The sequence below is a fragment of the Elaeis guineensis genome, chromosome 1 (genome assembly GCF_000442705.2).
Source record: "Elaeis guineensis isolate ETL-2024a chromosome 1, EG11, whole genome shotgun sequence".
Lineage (NCBI taxonomy): Eukaryota > Viridiplantae > Streptophyta > Magnoliopsida > Arecales > Arecaceae > Elaeis > Elaeis guineensis.
In genome coordinates, this window is record NC_025993.2 from 171,257,214 (window position 1) to 171,270,382 (window position 13,169).

Consider the following 13,169-nt stretch of genomic DNA (forward strand, 5'->3'; position numbering starts at 1 on the left):
CTATTGTTGTCGAGACAACAACAGCGTCATCATGGGGGGTTTGGATGCTCCGAACATCTTCTTCTGTAAAAGTAATTACATCGTCCGAGCGTAGCTTCTTCGCCGGCTCCCCTCCAGCAGACGTCCCTGGGCCCAGTCGTTTGAAAATCATATTGATGACCCCGGTCGTAGGTCGGTTATTAGTCGCTTTTTCAGTCGGCTGGGGTCATCGGTCGGCAACTGGTTGGGTCGGTGGGTTCCTCCGAAATTTACTGAGATATCTCCGATGGATGAGAGCTTCGATTTCATCCTTAAGTTGAATGCATTGCTCGGTATTGTGGCCGTGGCCCCGGTGGAATCGACAGTATTTGCGCCGGTCGAGGCCCTTTGCCTTCAAAGGCGGAGGCCGTCGCAGGTACTCTTCTCCTTCGATCTCTATCAAAATCTGCGCATGAGGAGCAGAAAGGAGAGTGTAGGAATCATACCTGGGGCGTGTCGGCCTTGGGCTCCACCGTCAGGGCGACCTCTGGTTCCGTCGTGGGGGTGAGACTCGACTGTCGGTCGGGGGCCTTCTAGGCACAGCAGGGTCCCGACCCTTCCTCCGCTTCTCCTTCGGGCCTTTGGGCTCGGCCAGACGCCGATCGGAAGCTCCCTCGTCTACGCGCATGTACTTGTATGCGCGCTCCAGCAGCTCAGCGTACGTTCGGGGGAGGGTTTTGTCTAGGGAGTAGGTGAACCGGATGCCCTCAGCCCACGCTTCATGGTCGAGACGGCCATGTCCTCATTGAGGTCCCGAACCTCGAGCGTGACCGCGTTGAATCACGCCACGAAGTGTCAGAGCGTCTCATTTTTTCCTTGTTTAAGAGAGAAAAGGCTGTCCGATGTTCGGGGTGGCTTTCGGCTGGTGCTGAAGTGGGCCACGAATGAGTGCTCAAGCTGTCCGAAGGAGTGAATAGTTCCCGATCGAAGATCGGAGTACCAGGCCCTGGCAGCTTTGCGTAGCGTGGCGGGGAAGCCGATGCAAAAGAGAGCATCGGTTGCCCCTTGGATCGTCATGAGAGCTTTGTAGCTCTCCAGATGGTCGATTGGGTCGGTGGAGCCGTCGTAGGGCTCCACGTGCGGTATCTTGAACCGACTGGGGATCGGTTTGTCAAGGATGAGTCGGGAGAGAGGTTGGACGGTCTGGAAGTCAACGTCGTTCGAGGACTTCTGCCCGTCCACCTGCAACTGGGCAAGCCGATGGTCGATCTCATCGAACCTGCGTTCGTAGTCATCGATCCGTCGGTGCTGGGAGACCCAGGAGTGGAGTCTCCAGAGGAGTCCGAGAGAAAGGCGGACGGCATTCGCGGTCGCTTCTCCTTCCTTGCTCGTTCCAACTGGGAAGGGGAGGGCCGTCTAGACCGACGGGCGTCACGCCGTGGGTGCTCCTCCTCCTCCCGATGGGAGCGGCTTGACAGGGGCTCCGGAGAAGGCGACGGCGATCGGTGCGGGCACCGACGGCTGCTCCTGGAGGGTATCGGACGTGCCATCGGTTGCTCGTCCGGTGAAGGCGGCAGCCGGATCAGTTGTTGCTGAAGGCTTTTGATCGCGTCTGTCAGCATGATCATCTGCCAAACTATTACCGCGATCTGTGCCTCTGTGGTCACTGCGGGACGCGGAGAGCTGGGTTCCGCCATGGAGGGTGGAGGGGAGGCCTCTTCCCGACGGGAAGAGTGCCTCGCCGATCCAGTGACCCTCGATCGTTGAGCTCTTATCTTTGTCATCTCGAATTTCATGGGGATAAAGTACCGTTACGCTGCCCCTATCTGGCGCGCCATCTGTTGCGGCCAATCCCCTCGTTGCCTGGTCGTCGGAAACGAGTGCCTGCAAAAGAAAGTCCACGCTGACCGGAGGTGGCTCCGGCGGGGACCCTCCGACGGTCAAGTCAGAGAGGAGACTAGGCAACAGTGAAAAGAAGACAAAGAGCTCTACGAGAGAGAGAGAGAGGGAGAGAGAGAGGGAGAGCTTGAGAGTTTTTCGAAGGGACCTCTAGCACTGTTGCCTTTCCCGATTTATAGTAGGAGGTGGTATGGCCTCGCCGTCGGTGATGTAGACAACTGGAGAGTTGTCAAATCGTCGGAGGTTGTCACGTCGTTGACAAAGCTGACAGGTCCTAGAAATTAATTCACGTCCTTAGCAGGACAGCGCCCCAGGCTTCCTGGCAGGACAATGTCCCCTGGCGTTCGTACGGCGTTTACCTGATGGGACTGCAGCCCATGCCGCTCATTCGGCGTCTAGGAGGGCCTGTAGAGGTGGGACATCAGTTATCCAAACTGATGGTGAGTCGGCGGTGTCCCACCCGATAGGAAGTCGGTGACGGAGGGTCGGCTCTCAGGCGATCGGAGGCGACGTAGGCTCGTTAAGCCGATCCACTCCGATCGGGGCACAGTCGGTAGTTGCTGTTGGTGTCGCCCACCGTCGGTAAGATGGAGTCGGTCGGTCGGATGAAATCGGTCGGTCGGACGGAGTCGGTATGTCCCAACAAAACTGATAAATACTCGTTGCTGCAAAAGATGGGTCTACAATATCAAATTGTTCACGACTTATCTTCTATAACATAAATTTTTCCTTTCTTTAAAAAGGCTTTTATTCTTAAAAAAAGGATGCAACCGTTGTTTATATTCATTGTCGTGTAACACAAGATAGTTCCCTCCCCCCGCAACCTGTGTCGGCGAAATTTTTTATTTTTTTTTTTAAAGTAATATGTTTCTGAAGTAAGCGTTTTTTCTCTTTTTCAAGACTAAAAGAGGCTATTTTCCACCCTCTATCCTTTATTCACCCCAACCCTATCCAGGCCAAAGCCCAAGCTTGCAGGCAAACCAATCCATCACTCATGGAATCGAGACTTGCATGATTGAAAGTTGAAGTGAGAGCCGATGCTTTTGGGAAAGATCTAGGTTTTATCTTTTGTGGAAAGAATAATTGATTATCTCTTGCAACATCAATCATTGGATCATGTCATGCACAGATCTCAAAACACTCTAATTTTTTTTCTTCTTTCCTACTACATAGATCCAAAGCAATATCTGCACGATCCAATGGTTAACATCACAAAAGAAGATAAATCATTCTTTTGCGCGCAAAAGATACGACCCAAATCCTCTTTGGAATCAATCCTGCACACCTTTGTTTCAAGTTGGTCGTTCAATCACATCCAAGGTTGAGTGGTTGAAGCGCATATTGTTAATTTTGCAAGGCTGCATTCCCTGGCAAGCTCATGCCCAGCATCGCCGAATTTATCACCGACAACCCCGACATTGCCATTGCTGCCAATATAGTCTCCAAAGCAAAACTTACTATGCCGGGAATAACCAGGTGGTCCACCAATGCACCCCATTCTGTGAAGCTCCAAAGGTGAAGCATGCTGATTCCAACCAAGAGAAGAGGACCACGACAGGAGACCCAGTTGTAATAAATCCATCTGAAAGATTTCGGTGGTCCCGTCCTCCGGCCGCCCCTAATCCCAGCATCAATCAGATGCACTATTCACAAAAATCCATATCAATTTGATGCACACCAAATTGGTGCACAGAGTTGTCCCCCACAGCACTACTTGTGATCATTATCCAATGAAAGCGAGCAATCGTCACCAAGGAATGGACCCGTCAGAGAACAGCATTGGGGGAAAGAAAAAGATAAAAGGAAGGTCATGAGACCAGGTATGAAACTTTGGGTCTGGTCCAACCCTATTTGGGCGCCTAAAGGCGATGGCGACGATTTTGTAGTAGGGGACCATATCTTGTAGTAGGGGACCATGCACCAAGGAGCCTAGCTTTTGTAGGCTGGCTTACAAGATGTGCACGTTCCAAACCTTCTAATCGAAGCCCAAAATGCCCTCTCAAGAGTTGTTTAAGGTAACCAAATGTACATTTCCCGTTAAGGAAACATTATGTGTTACTAGTACTAACATGCAAATAGTAGGGAAGTCTTGATCCTCCCCAATGGACAGTGCATCGTTTCATTTTTCCTTTTTTTTTTTTTTTGGCTCTTCCTTTGTCCCCTCATATAAATTTGAGTTGGTAGCTGCCTATACAAAAGTTGCTACCTTATTTTCCCCAGAATAAAGTTGAGAGCATCACTGCTAGGATTACATGGGTCAAAACACTTGTGGAAGATGCTGCTCAAGCTTGTTTGTGACAAAAAACTCCTAAATTAGATGGTCGAAAGTGTAAAGTGGCTTTGGCTTTGTCAAAAGTGATCAGAGTGATACAGAAGTGAGTGATAGTGGTAATCCTTGCATCTTGTTAGTTTTAATCTGAAAGAGGAGATAATGCTAAAGTGATGGTGATACGGATAGGAGTGATAGGGATAATCCTCTTGTACCTTATTTAATGTTAGTTAACCTGAAAGAGGAGATAATGCTAACTCTGAGTTTTATTTTTTCATACATCATTATTTGCACAATATATTCAATATGATAATAGCTGAGGTACTTGGTATCTGCGCAAAACCTTTACAATGGTGGAAATCATAATGCGACACACTGTCCATTGGCTGAGTATTCTCATTTTTAACTGTAGCAAATTTCTCTTCCTTCATCTCCCCCGGAAACTATAGCAGAATGTGGATGGTGCATCTCACTCTCTTTACCATAAGCAGCGTTAATTGAGCGGCCTTTTAACAAATGAATGTAGTTATCTACGATGCAACCATCTTGATTGTGTATGTTCTCAATTAGGCAAAATTTTAGATACCCAATGACATTGAGCTAAACACGAAGATTCGAAACGTAAAATCTACCAAACAATTATTACGAATTATTACTGAATATATCAGAATTAAACTTGAAGGCTTTAATCTACTCTCTTTTCATTATTGAGTGACTGCAATCAGTGAAGAACTACTATTGAACTCATTGGCATTGCCCTTTTAAGTCATGTTCTTTTTTCTCATCATATGGGTATTAGATGTATGTCCTACAAATCAGATTGACCAACACTTCTAAAACTTTCTTAGAACATATTTTATAATATTAACTCATAAATTAATAAAATTAGATTTATTTCTATTCATATTTATGTTTTAAGTATCTATGAATCGTCCATTGAGTTAATGGGTATAATGACACATATTCTCAAGAATTGAGAATTTGAGACATATGTCATTAGTAATTAATTCATAAACTACTCTCGATCGCAGGATCATCATGAGGACGATATTTGATCCAGAGAGATTGGTGTATGTTCACTTCCTTAGGATAGATGAATCTTAAATCTACGGTGTGCGGATACCAGAGCAAAATGTAAGAACTTGTTAGGAAATAAGAGTACTGAGCGTGACCAAACACGAGTAGTCACTAGGATATCTACCTTCTCGTCAGTGACTATCTCGATACTGTAGTAGTGTGTTTAGTTCTTAGACCTACGGTATCTCGACTATTCACAGTGGGATTGCTGTAGTTTGACTACACCGTAACTCGATCTCCTAGCCATACGGAGACTTGAGGTGTATATTGACTGTAGTAGATAATTATAGGACTAGAGTGTGCACCAGATGGGATCTATCGATCTTAGTAGATGAAGAGTAGTCCTATATAGATTATGACACCGAGTCCTAAAGTCCATAGCTATGGCGGTATGAATGATGGAAAGATATTTTTATAAGATTTCACATCAGACTCGAATCAATTGATTCTAATATATGATAAGAATCAGGTTTGACGAATTATCCTTAATCTCTATCTTATTGAAACTCACGATAGAAGAATCGAATCACATGCTAACTGCATCTAGAGGTTCGTTATTCAGTTCTGCTGGGTTGCCACTACATACTACTAGGTGTCACTAGTGGATCATGAGATCAATTAAGAATTATTTTGATGATCAATAATTCTTAAATTGGTTGAATTGGAAAGGTTCTAATCTATTGAAAGGAGTTTCAATGATATTGATAATAGAGATCATAATACATCTCACTACCAGACATAATTAAACCTATGGGATCACACAACAAAGGGATTTGATCTTGGATTATTCAATTGGACTCATAAAGTCTCAATTAGATTAGGATTTGGTGAAATCCTATTGAGTTTAGGCAAACCATGCTAGCACATGATTAAACCCAAATTCTCCTAAGCTTGGACTCCCTATTAGATAGGTTTTGATCAAGTTAAATGCTCTCCATCAGAATTCTATGTAAATATTATGGAGAAATCAGATTTGAGGTGCCAGAAGTAAGAGTCCTTCTGCTTTAAGGCACTTCAAGCCTTATCCTCCCTTGGCGCCACTTTTGGATAAGATTGGATAGGGGCCATGCCCCAATTTTTCCTCCCCTTTGCGTGATCTTCAATGGGGTGCAAATGTTTGGATAAGAGGAAGAGGGGCGCATCACACCCCCTTGTCTTGGACATTGGATTGATCGTTGGGTGCATAGCAACCATTGCATGAGATCTAATGGGGTGCGTGCTAATGGGTTATGCGTGGAGTTTGTTCTAATTTTTTATGAGAAAAATTCAGATCCAAGAGTCCTACTGCTCCTAAGCCTCTTGTGTGATAAGAGCTAATTTGATTTTAAACCTTAGGAGATAAGGAGGGACTCTTAGCTTAAGGATTCTATTTAAAGGGCTGATTTTTCATGAGTCTAAGCAATCTCATCTCAATGCCCCACAAGAGAACCCCTGCCCTTCCTCCACGCCACCCCCTCTCCCTCTCCTCTCACACATCCCAAAGGCCAAAGCCTCCATGCCTAAGTTGTTGGGCATCCACCATCTGGAGGGTCCAATTGTTGGCAATTCAGATCTACGCTGGCGAAAGAAAAAGAAGGTTGCACGATCCAGGGAAAATCGCATTGCAATCAAGAGTTGATCGTCATCCAAAGTTTAGATCGAGAGCACATGAAGATCTTCTTGAGAAGAAGGATCCAGATCAGAGAGGAGCGATCCAGATCTGTTTCGAGTGAATATCCATAGAGACCGAACAATTGTGCAGCTCTATTAGAACCTCATTAGACATCCACGATCATCGGATTACGAAGTTTGACTATCCGTACAAAGATATTGATCCTTTTAAATCTGATTATTTTTTTCAATATCTTAATCTTACATGTGATAGATCCTAGGGTGGCAATAGATTAGATCTATTGTGTGTATGATACATTAAAAAGATTTTAATTAGATCTGAAATTTTTTTACTATTAGATTTTTAAATTTCAACATGCACTAGGAGATTAGGTTTCCTAAAATTTCTTTCAGCTGGTATCAGAGCCTAGATCATTTCACATGCATTAGATTAAGATCTGATATTTAGATTTATAAATTTGAAAATTTTTGATTAAAGTTCAAGATCGTTCCGATAGAAGTTTGTTCCAGAATGATCGTTAAACGTTATTTGATAATATGTTAATCAAATTTTCAGATCTAAATTTTTATGTGATGCATGAGATTATGATATGATTTTATGTGATGCATGAGATGTATGTTATGAAATGATCATATGAGTCTATGTTGCATAAGATGTATAGATTTGATATACATGTTTTATGGTCTGATTTTTATGTGATATATGAGATGTATGTTAGATCTATATTGCATGATTTGATCCGAAAATCAAATTTAATAATTAGATTAGATCTAATTTAAAACATGTGATGGATTACATCCTGATTAAACATGAGATGCGTGAAATCTACTTTAATTTATGCATATATGATATGTGTAGATATAGATTAAATTCTTAATAGCCTAATACTCTTTTAGAATCATAGTAAAGACCGTCTTGCTATAGAGGACTAAGGTAGAAGGGTGCCTGTATGAATCAAAAAGAACTATGAAAAAAAAATTACTTTTGTGCAAAATCCTAGATCCAAAATCGTTTAGGATCTAAACACGAATCTGAATGTATGTAGTTACGTATGAGATGCATAATTAAATATTTAGATATGAAAGTAATTTTGACATATAAACTTAATCTGATTTCATAATGTACTTAATTAAGATCTAAAATTGAGAATTAAATATTTAAAATTAAGATAATTGAGTTTTATGTGTGGTTCATTGATACAAATAGTGATCGTACCGAATCACTACAACTCTTGATGTAGGGTGTATCATGAACTCAAATTGAAATGGTTGTGATTGCAATTCGTAGTAGGGAACTGAAGCTAACTCAATCTCGAATTGATTGACCAATAAGGTATTTAAGGCAAGAACATAGATGGCAGTTATTTAATTAGGACCATTGTCAAAGGCAGTGGGGAGCCTCCCACACATCTTATCTTATCTGATCATTTTGGAGGCTAATTTTGATTTTGTGGTGCTTAAAGTTGAGTCCACTTCAATTTGCGTTGCACCATGGGATTTAGTGAGACCAAATCATGATTTCTTTAGTAGATCCAATTTAATTGTAGATCTACATGGGATGTAGTAAACAATTAAATCTAAGAAATCTAAATTAAAATATCCTCATAAAATATTAAGTCTAGCGATCTTCCATCGCTATAAATGTGCGGGCCCTTCCGGATGTTGACTATTCTCAACTGGTTACAGTAGTTTAGTTACATCAAGAAAAATACAACCACTCTATAGCATAAGTTGCTTCAAGTAAAGATGAGGTTGGACCCAATAACTGTTAGGTGAGGGATCTAAAGATGACTTTATTTTGTGGGTGAGCGATGGATCCAACTTAACTAAAAAATAAGGTCAATAACTGTTAGGTGAGGTTTTAGAACTTAGAGACTGAAGTTGGCTGTAACATGTTTAGAGAAATATTGAATAAAAGTTATTCACTCATCGACTGACACATCATCAATAATTGTTAGGTGAGATGGTGTGCCAATCGGTGGGACCGTGCATCCACTAAAAATTCTAAATCATGAAGATTTTCATTTCTCCATCCGAGGAGTGTGAATGATTTGAAGAAATAATGAGAGTTTAGGTTTGTTTTTAAAATAAATTTTTTAAAACAAACTGATCGAGTCAATTACAAAGTCTAACTAGAATCTTTGTCTCTCTTGTAGGAAATGTCTGCTTCAAACCCCCTTATCCATATCCTTGACACAAACAGACTGACTGGATCTAACTTTAAGGATTGGCTCCGCAACTTTAAGATTGTCTTAAGTTTCAAAAAAATAACCTATATAATTGATCAGGACCTCACCCCCTTGCCAACTCGTCCACTGCTGAATAAAGAGCGTCTAATGAGAAGTGATTGGACAATGATAATAAGGTCAAGTGCTGCGTGTTGGCTTTAATGTCTAATGAATTGCAATGCCAATATAAAAATATGAAGACTGTCAAGTAGATGCTGACTCACCTACAAGAGTTATATGGTGAACAAAGCCACGCAGCCCAATATGAAGTATCCAAGTGACTCTTCAAAGCGAAGATGTGTAATGGACAATAGGTCCACGAATATTATTTGACAATGATCAAGGACCTAGAAGAGCTCGAGAAGTTCAGAATATCGATGGATAAAGAGTTGCAAATTGACCTCATTCTGCAGTCTCTTACGAATTCATATATGTAGTTTATCATAAACTACCATATGAACAAGATTCAATGCACTAATACCGAGTTAGTGAACATACTGATGACAACTAAGAAAATCTTGAAGAGTTCAAAGAGCTCCGTTCTCACTGTGGAACAGATTTCTTCCAAGAGAAAGTCTACTGGAAAGAAAAAAATCTATGAAGAAGCAGAAGGTCGAAAACAAATCGAAAAAGGATGTTCCGAAGAAGAAAGCCATCGAGAAGAAAAAATATTTTCACTACAATAAAGACAGCCATTGGAAGCAGAACTGCCCTAGCCACCTGACGAGCCTAAAGAACAAGAAGAAAGGTGTACCTTCTGAAGGTATGCTCATTATAGAAACTAATTTAACGATTTTTTCTACATCCAAGTGGGTGATTGGCTCTAGAGCTAGTGCTCACTTATACACTTCTATGCAGGATCTTGAGGATAATAGGAGACCGAAAGAAGGCGAGATAACCCTATGAGTCACAAATGGAGCAAAGATTGCTACTGTAGCCGTGGGAATGTACCTTCTGTGACTACCATCAGGGATTAGTCTAATACATAGAGATTGTTATTTTGTATCTGTTACGAGCAGAAATCTAATTTCTGTCTCTTGTTTGACACAAAAAAACTATGAAATTAGTTTTTATAAGGACACTATCATATTTATTTTGAAAATAATAAAATTGAAAGTAATTTTTTTATTAACAATCTCTTTCAACTATATATGGATGTATCTGTATATTATATCGAGCATGATGTGAATGTCATAGAAAATAAATGACCTAGAGATATAATTAACCAAAAATACATGTGGCACCTAAGGCTAGATCATATAGGAGAAGATAGGATTAACAGATTAGAAAAAATCAAACTTTTGGATCCATTGACTTTCGAGCCATATCCGATCAATAAGTCATGCATTTAAGAAAAAATGATCAAGCTTTTTTTTGTGAGACATGGGAAAAGGACCACGAAAATACTTGCTCTGATATATAGTGATGTATGTGGCCCATTCGATATGTCAGCCAGAGGAGATTATCCTCACTTCATAATTTTTACTGATGATTATTCATGGTATGGATATGTGTACCTTATGAAGTACAAGTCTGAATCCTTTGAGAAGTTCAAAAAATTCATAAATGAAGTAGAGAAGCAAACTAGAAAGTCTCTTAAGGTTCTTTAATCAGATCGAAGAGGTGAATACTTTAGTAAAAAAAATTTAAATTATCTTAAGGAGCATGGCATTGTCTCACAATAGACTTTGCTTGGAATGCCTCAACTCAACGGATTTTAGAATGAAGAAATCAAACCCTATTGGATATGGTTCAATCCATGATGAGCTTCACAAATCTTCCTATTTTTCTTTGGGATCATAGTCTATTAATAGCAATCTATTTGCTGAATAAGATTTCATCTAAAATCATTCCTACCATACCGTATGAGATATGACATGATAAGAAATCAAGTTTGAGTCATCTCAAGATTTGAGATTGTCCGGTCTATATCAAACGACAACAGATAGACAAGTTAGAAACTGGATCCCTAAAAGCTTGGTTTATTGGATATTCTAAGGAGTCTTTAGGATATTATTTCTATATTTCGAAGGACCACAATGTGATTATGAGTCAAAATATCATTTTTCTTGAAAAATAGTTTATTCAAGATGAAGGTATGAGGAGACAGATTGAGCTCGAAGAAATAGTCTCTGAAGAGCAACAAACTTCGAAACTTATGGACCCGATTTAATTAGAGCCAGTTCGTGCATCTCCTCCTCCACTTTGTAAGTCTAGTAGGATTTTTCATTCTCCTAAGAGATACTTAAGTATCATCACAAAGGATGTTGAAGAAATATTTCTCATTGAGAATGGAGTGCATGGTGATGACCCCAAAACTTATGATAAGTGATATCAGATATCGACTCTGAGAAATAGTTAGAAGCAATGAAGTCAGAAATTGACTCGATGCGCTCAAATCATGTCTAGACATTAGTAGATCCATCAGTAGGTATTATACCTATTGGATGTAAATGGATCCACAAGAGAAAGATAGATTCGGATGAAAAAGTAGAGACATTTAAAGCTAAGGTAGTGGCTAAAGGATATAGTCAATGCAAATAGGAGACTTTTTCGTCAGTTGCTATACTAAAATCCATTCGAACATTACTTGTCGTTGCAGCATATCTCAATTATGAGTATGACAAATGGATGTGAAGACGACTTTCCTTAATAGATATCTTGAGGAAGATATCTATATGGAGCAATCGTTGGGATTCACTTTTCGTGATGGAGATCATAATGTTTGCAAACTACAAAAGTCCGTTTATGGACTCAAGCAAGCATCTCGGACGTGGAACGCACGTTTTAATGATATGATCAAATTATTTGATTTCATCAAAAATAAAGAGGAGCCATGCATCTTCAAAAAGATCAATCGAAGTGTTGTCATTTTTTTCGTATTGTACGTGGATGACATCCTCCTAATTAGAAATAAACTTCTCATATTAACATCGATCAAGTTGTAATTGTCCAAGAAATTTTTCATGAAAAATCTAGGAGAAGCGTTCTTTATTTTGGAGATTAAGATCTATAGAAATAGATCTAGAAGGATGCTAAGCCTATCACAGAGAATGTACATAGAAGAGGTGCTGAAGAGGTTTAATATGAAAAACTCCAAGAGAAAATTTATACCTTTCAGACATGGAATCTATCTTTCCAAGAAGATGTGCCCCAACACATCGAAAGAGATAGAATACATAAGCAAGATCCCTTATGCTTCGACAATAGAGAGCCTTATGTACGTCATGCTTTATATACGATCTGATATTGCCCATGCTGTGAGTGTTACGAGCAGATATCAATCGAATCTAGATGAAAAATACTGGATGACTATAAAATATATCCTTAAGTACTTGAAAAGGACTAAGGATATATTTTTGATCTTTAGAAATGAAGAATTAAAAGTGCAGAGATATACTGATTCAGACTTCATATCTGACATTGATGATCGAAAGTCAATATCAGACAGTATTTTCTTGTACAATGATGGGTGCAATGATGGTGCTGTGAGCTGAAAGAGTTTCAAACAATCTGTTATAGCAAACTCCACTATGGAAGCAGAGTACATCGCCATATCGAAAGCTGCTAAGGAGACGTTCTGGTTGAAGAAGTTCGTTGCAGAGTTGGGTGTGATGTCATCGGATGCCGTCTCACTCTTCTATGACAACAATGGTGCCATAGTCCTAGCAAAGAAGTTGAGGTCTCACCAGAAGTCCAAGCACATCGAGGACGATTCCACCTCATCCGCGATTATCTCAATAAAGGATACATCGAGGTGAAGAGAGTCGACACTGCAGACAATGTGGCTAATCCATTGATGAAGCAATTGAATCAGTAAAAGATTGAAGTCCACCTTGAAAAGATGGAATATAGATTTGTAGCTAATTGACTTTAAGTCAAGTGAAAAATTGTTAGATTATACTCTAGAAGTCAGATTAATCGATACTTGTAAAATATTTTTAGGATATATTTTGTAATATTGACTCATAAATTAATAAAACTAGAGTTATTTTTATTCATATTTGTATTTTAAGTATCTATGAATCATCCATTGAGTTAATGGTTATAATGACATATTCTCAAGAGTTGAGAATTTGAGATATGTGTCATTAATAATTAATTCATAAATTATTTCTGATCGTAGG